The sequence below is a fragment of the Oryctolagus cuniculus genome, chromosome 2 (genome assembly GCF_964237555.1).
Source record: "Oryctolagus cuniculus chromosome 2, mOryCun1.1, whole genome shotgun sequence".
NCBI lineage: Eukaryota > Metazoa > Chordata > Mammalia > Lagomorpha > Leporidae > Oryctolagus > Oryctolagus cuniculus.
The window spans coordinates 56,850,847-56,859,668 of NC_091433.1; the positions used below are offsets into that span (position 1 = coordinate 56,850,847).

General features: G+C 37.3%; 1 non-coding gene across 1 annotated transcript; it reads right to left on the reverse strand.

Annotated features, from left to right (window-relative positions):
- Positions 1-1,529: 1,529 nt before the first annotated feature.
- On the reverse strand, positions 1,530-1,659 carry LOC127490440 (small nucleolar RNA SNORA72). Its single transcript, XR_007918390.1, has one exon. It is a non-coding gene; the product is annotated as a small nucleolar RNA SNORA72 (small nucleolar RNA).
- Between the last annotated feature and the right edge of the window lie 7,163 nt (positions 1,660-8,822).

An 8,822-nucleotide genomic window follows, 5' to 3' on the forward strand; every position in this document is an offset into this window, starting at 1 on the left:
TACTAGTTAATAGTTACTAATTTATAAGTACTACTTACTGATATCTATTAACATTTTAATTTTATTAAATATTATTTTAATTTTTCTTTTTGCTGTTAGTCTGCCAGTCCACTTACAGAAGCATAGATTATCAATGTAGAATTCCATACATTATCATTATCATTGTAGAGGTTTACAAGAACTAGGAATATATAGAAAATAAAATATGTTAAAAATAAAGAGAAAAAGAGGATATCTATCTGGATGGCCAGTTACTATTTGGAACATTATAACAATTCTGCAATTCATTTTCTTTCATATTTTATATAGGTTTCATTAAAGCTTGAAAATTAAAAGAATTACAGATGTTATTTTTAATTTGCTTTTTTTTAAAAGATTTTATTTTATTTATTTGAAATGCAGAGAGAGAAAGAGAGAGAGAGAGAAAGACAGAGAGAGAGAGAAGCAGAGAGAGAAAGAGGCTTTCCATCTACTTGGTCATTCCTCAAATAATCATAACAGCCAGGGTTGAGTCAGGCCGAAGCCGGAGGCTAGGAACTCTGTCCTTGTTCCCCACATGGATGACAGGTCCCAAATACTTGGATCATCTTCTGCTGCCTTCCCAGGTGCATTAGCAGGGAGCTGAACTGGAAGTGTGCAGCCAGGACTCAAACCAGAACTTCAATATGGTATGCCAGTGTCACAAGCTGGAGCTCAATCCACCATACCACAACACTGGCCCCATGATTTTTAATTTCTATTACTGGGAAGAGGCGTTTATATAAAACAAGAACAAAAACAAATACATAAAAAATATGAAGTGAGGATATTTGGTAAAATTTGAGTAACAGAAACTAGGAAAGTACTTGACAGGAAGCCATTAGATTGTTACTATTTATTTATTTTCCAAATAACATTGTTTTTAAATTATTGCATCTATGACTACTAAAATTTGGTTAACTTATTTCTGTTATTTTCATGCCATTTTCAAAGACATGAAAATAAACCACAAATGGTAGGCATTAGTGTTATCTTTCTTTCTATTGAAGATGATAACTGATAACAGAAAGCAGCTGATTTGCACATTTTCTGAATATTTTACATAAATTTGAGTAGATTACTAGAAATGATGAAATATCACAAAAGAAAGTAGGAAGTCTAAGAAAAAGTTATATTGTGCTACATACAACAGACATGGATAAATGGATGATCAATTCTACAAACAAGTAGAAATATTCTGATCTGGAAAAGCAATAAGCTAAAGATTTTGGGTAAGAAAAAAGTAATTGTATTATTATTGACCTAATGAAGATCTGATTATTTTAAAAGTATGTAAAAATGCCAAACATTCAGTATTGTTTTAATCAGCTATGACCTTTTGCCTAAATTTGTGAATGGTTTCAATTCACTTGCATGCTCTTTTTGGCTAGAGAAGAGGTTAGCCAAATTCTGACATGTCATGCTTAACGAAAGATTTCTTTCTTTTTCTTCTTTGGCCACATCTTCTAAACATTGTCCACACAGATTTTTTTCTTTTTCATATTTTTCTATTTTGTCACCAGCATTTGTAAGACCAGACATAGGTAAAGAAGTAGGTCTGGGGAACACATGAATGGTCTTAATATAGCAAATGTTTAGCCTGTCCTGATTATTACAAAATCAGAACGAGAATATTTGCAACACAGATAATTTTAAAGCTCACTTTTTAGCAACTTCATTCAGTTTACACATTGCAAACATCTCTCCTTTACAGGATATTCCTCTCTGCCTTCTCCCTCCCGGTCTTTTCTTTTTCACCATGAGTAATATTGTTCTGGACAGAGTATATAGATTAGATATTATCTTTTGTAGAGGCAGTTCACTTGAGGGAAGGAAATCATATTGATAAATATAATCTATACTCACATAGTATATTTGATACATACAATTCACAGTAGTTTGCCTTACTTAGTGATCCAGATATATTTTGTGAAAGCAGTATCCTGAAACTATCCAATTTTAAAATTTATGAATCAGTTCTCCCACTTAAATTCCAAATGCATATTTCCATTTCTGTACTTCATCCCACAACTGTATGTCTCACAAGCACTTCATATTCAATGCATGGCTGTGTTTACTATCTTTCTTTCTTCACTGTCTCTTTATCTTCACTTTTTCAGGTTGGTTAATGGGTTCTTCACCACGATTCTCAAGTTAGAAAAGCAGACATCATTTTAGGAGCTGGTGTAGCACAGTGTGATGTAGGGGAAACAACCAGCCTAGAGTGTGAAACGCAAGTGGGTAAAAATCCTTACAAACTTTTACATATCTGAAATTCAGAATAATAACACTTACCATCTAAACGTGCTTCTGAGATTTATATGAGCTAATGAGTATAGAGTGCTTTATAGATAGCAGTAATTTTCCAAATTATTTTTGAACTCTCCCTTGCCAACATCCTGTTCTGGTCATAATATTTGTACTCATGTATCTTACCTTATCCCAAATTATTTTCCTTCTCTTTTCTTCCTTCTGCCACATTTTTGTTGTTATTTATCATCTAGATTATTGCACCAACTACCTGCCTTGTCTTCCTGACTATAAACCACAAGAGGCCCACATGTTCAGCTTATCCTCTGTACTGCAGGAGCAACAACAAAGTTCAGTCTTATTTTTATCACCATGGCTGTTTAAAACCCTTCAACTGTTTGCAAATTTGAAAGATAATATCCCAGGTTATTAAGCATGCAAGAAAATAGCATTTAAAATACTTCTAGTAGGAATAAAAACTGGCATTTTTCTTTTTCTTTCTTTCTTTTTTCTTTTTTAAAAGATCTATGCATTTTGTTTGAAAGAGAGAGAGAGAGAGACAGAGAGAGAGACAGAGAGACAGAGATAAAGTGAGATTTTTCATCCACTGGTTCACTCCCCAGAGAGCCACAATGGCCAGGACTGGGCCAGGCTGAAGCCAGGAGCTTCTTCTGAGTCTCCTACATTGGCAGCAGGTGCCCAAGCACTTGGGCTGTCCTCCACTGCTTTTCCCAGGCCATTAGCAAGGAGCTGGAGCAGTCAGGACATGAAAACTGTGTCCATATGGGATGCTGGCATCACAGGTGGCTTTCCCACTGCACCACAATACTTGCCAGAAAATTGACATTTTTTAGAAAGCAATTTGCCCTATCTGTCAGACACCATTAAACAGTACTTCGTGACCCAGCAGTGCCACTCCTTGTACTTGTTCTGCACTAAAAGAAGAAAATGTGCTCTAGATTTGTGACGATGCTTTTTTAAAGAGCAAGCTTCTACACCCTTTCTCAAGAAGGGATCAGTATGTCTGAAGATAAACAAGAATAGGAAACAATAACAATGAAAAAGATAACTACCTTTATTAGTGCCAAAAGTAAAAAGTGCCAACCACCCAGCATAAAATCAAAGAAATGTCTGCCAAGTCAAGGGAACATTTAATCGCTCTGAAGGAATCCAATCTGAGAAGAATGCATTGTTGTGAAAAATACGTGAAGAAAATTCGGGTGAGAGCTGTGGGAAATGTGCTCCATCACAGGGAAATTGGGCACTGTCTCATTTGTTGTTCATTGTTTAAGATCAGTAACACTACAAAGCTATTAGAAACCCATGGCATAGGGGGCCGGTGCCGTGGCTCACTTGGCTAATCCTCCGCCTGTGGTGCCGGCATCCCATATGGTTCTAGACCTGGCTGCCCATCTTCCAATCCAGCTCTCTGCTGTGGGCCAGGAAGGCAGTGGAGGATGGCCCAAGTGCTTGGGCCCTGCACCTGCATGGGAGACCAGGAGGAAGCACCTAGCTCCTGGCTTTGGATTGGTGCAGCGCTGGCCGTGGCGGCCATTTGGGGAGTGAACCAATGGAAAAGGAGGACCTTTCTCTCTCTCTCTCTCTCTCTCTCTCTCTCACTGTCTATAATCTACCTGTCAAATAAATTAAAAAAAAAAAAAAGAAACCCATGGCATAAACCATGTATGTGGTTCTTTGCAGGTAGACTTAAAGGTGGTTTAATTTTTTTGTTTTCCTTATTTTCAAATTTCCATTGATGAACAGAAAGTATTTTTGTCCAAATGTTGTCATTTACTTTTTTCTTCCCAGAAACATTTCATTTAAGGAATACAAACTTCATATATTTCATAATTACAACTTTAGGAACATGGTGATTCTTCCCACCATATCCACCCTCCCACCCATTCTTCCACCCCTCTTCCTCCTCCCTCTTCTATTTCCACTCTTACTTTTTACTAAGATCTATTTTCAATAAACTTTATACACATATGATTAATTCTACATTAAGTAAAGAGCTCAGCAAATAGTATGAAAAAAAATTTAACAGACAACATAAATAAACAAAGGATTACATATCATTTGGTGGCTCCTCAGTATGCTGGGCAAACTGTTACTCTCTTCTAGGTTTTACTCAACTCAGTCTCTCTCTCTCTCTCTCCCTCTCTCTCTCTCTCTCTCTTCCTCCCTCCCTCCCTCCCTTTTTTCTTTTCTTCTTTTCTTTTTCTTTCTCTTCCCTCCATACCTCCTTCTCTCTCTCCCTCTCTTTCTTCCTTCCTCTTTCTCTCTCTCTCTTATTTTTCCCCCAGAGGAACTTATATTTAATGTCCAATAAGATATACATTGATAAAACTTCACATCAAATATGGTGCACATTGTGTTTTGAGAATTTCTGAAAGACATACTGCCAACAATGAAGCTTTTTTTAAAAGGATCACACCTGCACAGCTAACACAAACAACAAACCACACATAGACAACACCGCTAAACCAGCAAGAGATCTTTTCATTTGCTGGTTCACTCCACAGAGGCTGCAATAGGTGTGGCTGGTTCAGGCCAAAGCCAGAAGCTCATAATTCCATCCCAGTCTTCCCCATGTGTGGTAGGGACCCAAGGACTTGAGCTATCTTCTGCTGCTTTCCCAGGCACACTAGATCTGGAACTCCAATATGGAATGCTTTCATCGTAGGCAGTGGTTCACCTGCTACACCACAGCTCTAGCCATTTAAAGTTGACCTTCTTGATGAAATATGCTGTAATGTCAGTAGGCATGATTACGTTCTTCCACTTTTGTGATTCTATTGCACTCAGTTTCTGCATCTCAGTTGTGAGACGTACCACACGGATGTGTTATTTGTGTCTATTTCTCTGTCCTGTAGCAGGAGAATTCTAGAAATTCTAGAACTACAGGGATTATGTCATTTTCTACTTTGTGTGGAATTTGGTCAATGTGTGTTGAGTCAACAAGTAAGAAACAGTGCATTCTGATTTTACTTTCTTCAGTTTCATTGGGTTTAGTGGGGAAATATCTCACAATATTGCTTGCAGAGTATCTGAGTACAGAAGTGTTTTTAATACATATTTTTCATATTTGTCATGACATATTCATTTCAAATGAGTAAGTGCTTAGTTACTTGTTAGTCATTCCACATTCATATTTCATTTTTTATTCTGGAGCATCAAGATCATGTTTCTTGTGTTTGACTTGCTTTTGCACATGTGATATGTTGTATGTACATGAATCACTTGAATTATTTCACAATCTGATGGTCACATTCTCATTCCCTCAAAAAAGTAATTAGACTTACTGATTGTATTACTAATCACATATGGATGTACAGGACTTTACAATGCACTAGGCAGAGGTGATACTCTTTTATATGCTCAAGAAAACAGATTGCTTTAATTTTTTTGCTATGTTTGCCTGCCAAGGAAAATTTGGAGCTGGCTTTTAGTTTTTAGTCGATTAAATATATGAAAATCATAAATATATTCTTATGCAGAATGTTTTGTTAAAAAAAAACTTTTTGCTGGGGCTGATGCTGTGGTATAATGGGTAAAGCTGCGCCTACAGTACCAGCTTCCCATATGGGCGCCAGTTCGAGTCCCAGCTGTTCCACTTCCTATCCAGCTCTGTGCTATGGCCTGGGAAAGGAATAGAAGATGGCCAAAGTCCTTGGGCCCCTGCACTCATGTGCGAGACTTGGTAGAAGCTCAAGGCTCCTGGCTTTGGATCAGCACACCTCCAGCTGTTGTGGACAATTGGGGAGTGAACCAGTGGATGGAAGACCTCTCTCTGTCTCTCTCTCTTTCTCTGCCTCTTTCTCTGTGTAACTCTTGACTTTCAAATAAATAAATAAATCTTTTAAAAAAAAACCTTTTTGCTGGGGCTGGCACAGTAGTGTAGCCTAAGTTACCACCTGAGACAACAGTGTTCCATGTGAACGCTGATTTGAGTCCCTGACACTCCATTTTGGATCACCTCCAAGGACCTGGGAAAATCAGTGGAAGATGTCCCAAGTGTTTGGGCCTCTGCTACCCACATGGGAGACTTAGAAAAAGCTCCTGGCTCCTACTTTTGGGTTGACCCACTTTGGCCATTGCAGTCATCTAGGGAGTGAACCAGTAGATGGAAGATCTTGCTCTCTCTCTCCCTCTCTATGTGTAACTCTGACTTTCAAATAAATAAGTAAATTTAAAAAAAATACTTTTTGCTGATATTTAGTGAATTTTAAGCTTATCTAGCTTAACATAAGCAACTAAAGTTCCTTTTAGAGCATAACTAAACTCAAATCTTTGGAGAAAAAGAGGAAAAAAATGTTTATAAGACAGACGTTAGTTTCAAAAATTGATGATTACAGTGTTTGACTTTATTATAATATACATGCTTTCATTTAAAAAAACTCAATTACATTGGACCTCTTTAATACCACTTTTAATTGTTCTCCAACTCTGAAAGTTGGAAAGGTCTAAATTTTCATAAAGAAGTGAGCTTTGTCAAAACACTTTCAGGTTTATAGTTTTTCCAAATAAATGTTAACAATATCCATAAGTTACTTATTTGGATTTTTATATAAAATTGCCTTAAAATAACTGGAAATACAGCAAAAGTTTTTCTCAAGGTATGCAACACTTAACTTTTAAAACTTATATGGGTCGGCACTATGGTACAGTGAGTTAAAGCCCCATCCTGAAGTACTGGTATCCCACATAGGTGCCAGTTCTAGTCTCAGCTGCTCCACTTCTGATCCAGCTCTCTGCTATGGCCTGGGAAAGCAGTAGAAGGTGACGCAAGTCCTTGGGCCCCTGCACCCACCTGGGAGACCTGGAATAAGTTTCTGTCTCCCAACTTTGGATCAGCTCAGTTCTGGCTGTTGCAGCCATTTGGGGAGTGACCCAGTGGATGGAAGACCCCTCTCTCTCTGTCTCTACCTCTCTCTCTAACTCTGTCTTTCAAATAAATAAATAAAAATAAATCTAAAAAAATAAATAAAACTTGTATGAAGGAGCCGGCTCTGTGGCGTAGTGGCTAAAGCTGCCACCTGCCATGTTAGCATCCCATATGGACATCGGTTTGAGTCCCGGCTGCTCCACTTCCAATCCAGCTCCCTGCTAATGTTCCTGGGAAAGCAGTGGAAGATGACCCAAGTCCTTGGGCCCCTGCACCTGTGTGGGAGACCTGAAAGAAGCTCCTGCCTACTGGCTTCAGGTAAGCCCAGCTCTGGCCATTGTGGCTTTTTGGGGAGTGAACCAGCAGATGGAAGATCTCTATCTCTGCCTCTGCCTCTCTGTAACTCTGCCTTCCAAATAAATAAATCGTAAAAAAAAAAAAAAAGCTTGTATGAAATCCAGAACCAGTGTGAGTCATGACAGAAAAAGGATGGAAGAGGGGCAAGGGAGAGGAGGATGGAGAAATGTTAAGTAGAGGCTAAAAGTATCTTTACATTTTGAATGAATGCTGTTTTATCAAAACCAATTTAGTTTTAATTGTGATTCATTGTGAATCATTGGAATGATCACATACTAAAGATTGCAATACAAATAACACAAATCACATTTCCAGTTTTCAGAATTTTCTGTTTGGCAGTATGCCAGCTTTTTCAGAATAGAAGAAACAAGGAGAAAAAAATCTGACAAATGTGTTGTTTCTTTAAAAACCTGACCCAGATATGCATAGAACCATTAAGACTACTTTAAAAATAGACCCTTTTTTGTTATATGATAGTAGGCGTTGGGCTGGTGAAAGAAATTAAACAATTTTGAATGTTCTATTTTTTTTTATTGAGTCTGACATCAGCAGATGTAAATCCAGTAAAAATTATACATCCCCTTGGATTAGATGATTCTAAATAAATATGTTATCTGTAATTCTTTGCAGACTTGAATATAGATGGTTGAATTATGCATGCATCCTGGGATATGTATAAAATAAATCTTGTTAATTGATTGATTTGTAGGCAGTATATATTTTTCTCAAGTGTTTCCTGAAGAAATGAGTAAAATAACAGAAACTGTTATGGGCATGTCACAATCTGACCCAGAGACTCATGTGTTGGCAGTGGCTACCTACATAGAGCTACTGTGAGTGGCTAGTTACATTCTAGATAGCTCAATATGAAAATGAACTTTGAAAAATTTCAAAACAAGAGGTATTTGCAAGAATTTGGTTTTTGTTTTTGGTTGGATTTCTGAATTTTGCTGTGACAGTTTTCATTAAAGTAGAATAAGAATCTAAACAAAAAATTCAGGATATATGGAGATCTTTTCTGCTTCCCAACACCATATTTTTAATTTTTCAAACTACTTTAATGTTATCTGTATTCTGGCCATTTGGGGAGTGTACCAGCGGATGGAGGATCTCTCCTCCCACCTTCTCCCTCTTTCTCTCATCTATCTCCCTCTCTCCGTCTCTCTATCTCTCTCTGCCTCTCTATAACTATGCCTTTCAAATAAATCTTTTTTAAAAAAAGTAAGATGATATATGTAATATTGTTGGAACAGATGCTCATATTATGGTAATTACTGCTATATTTTAATTTAATAACATAAAAAATATG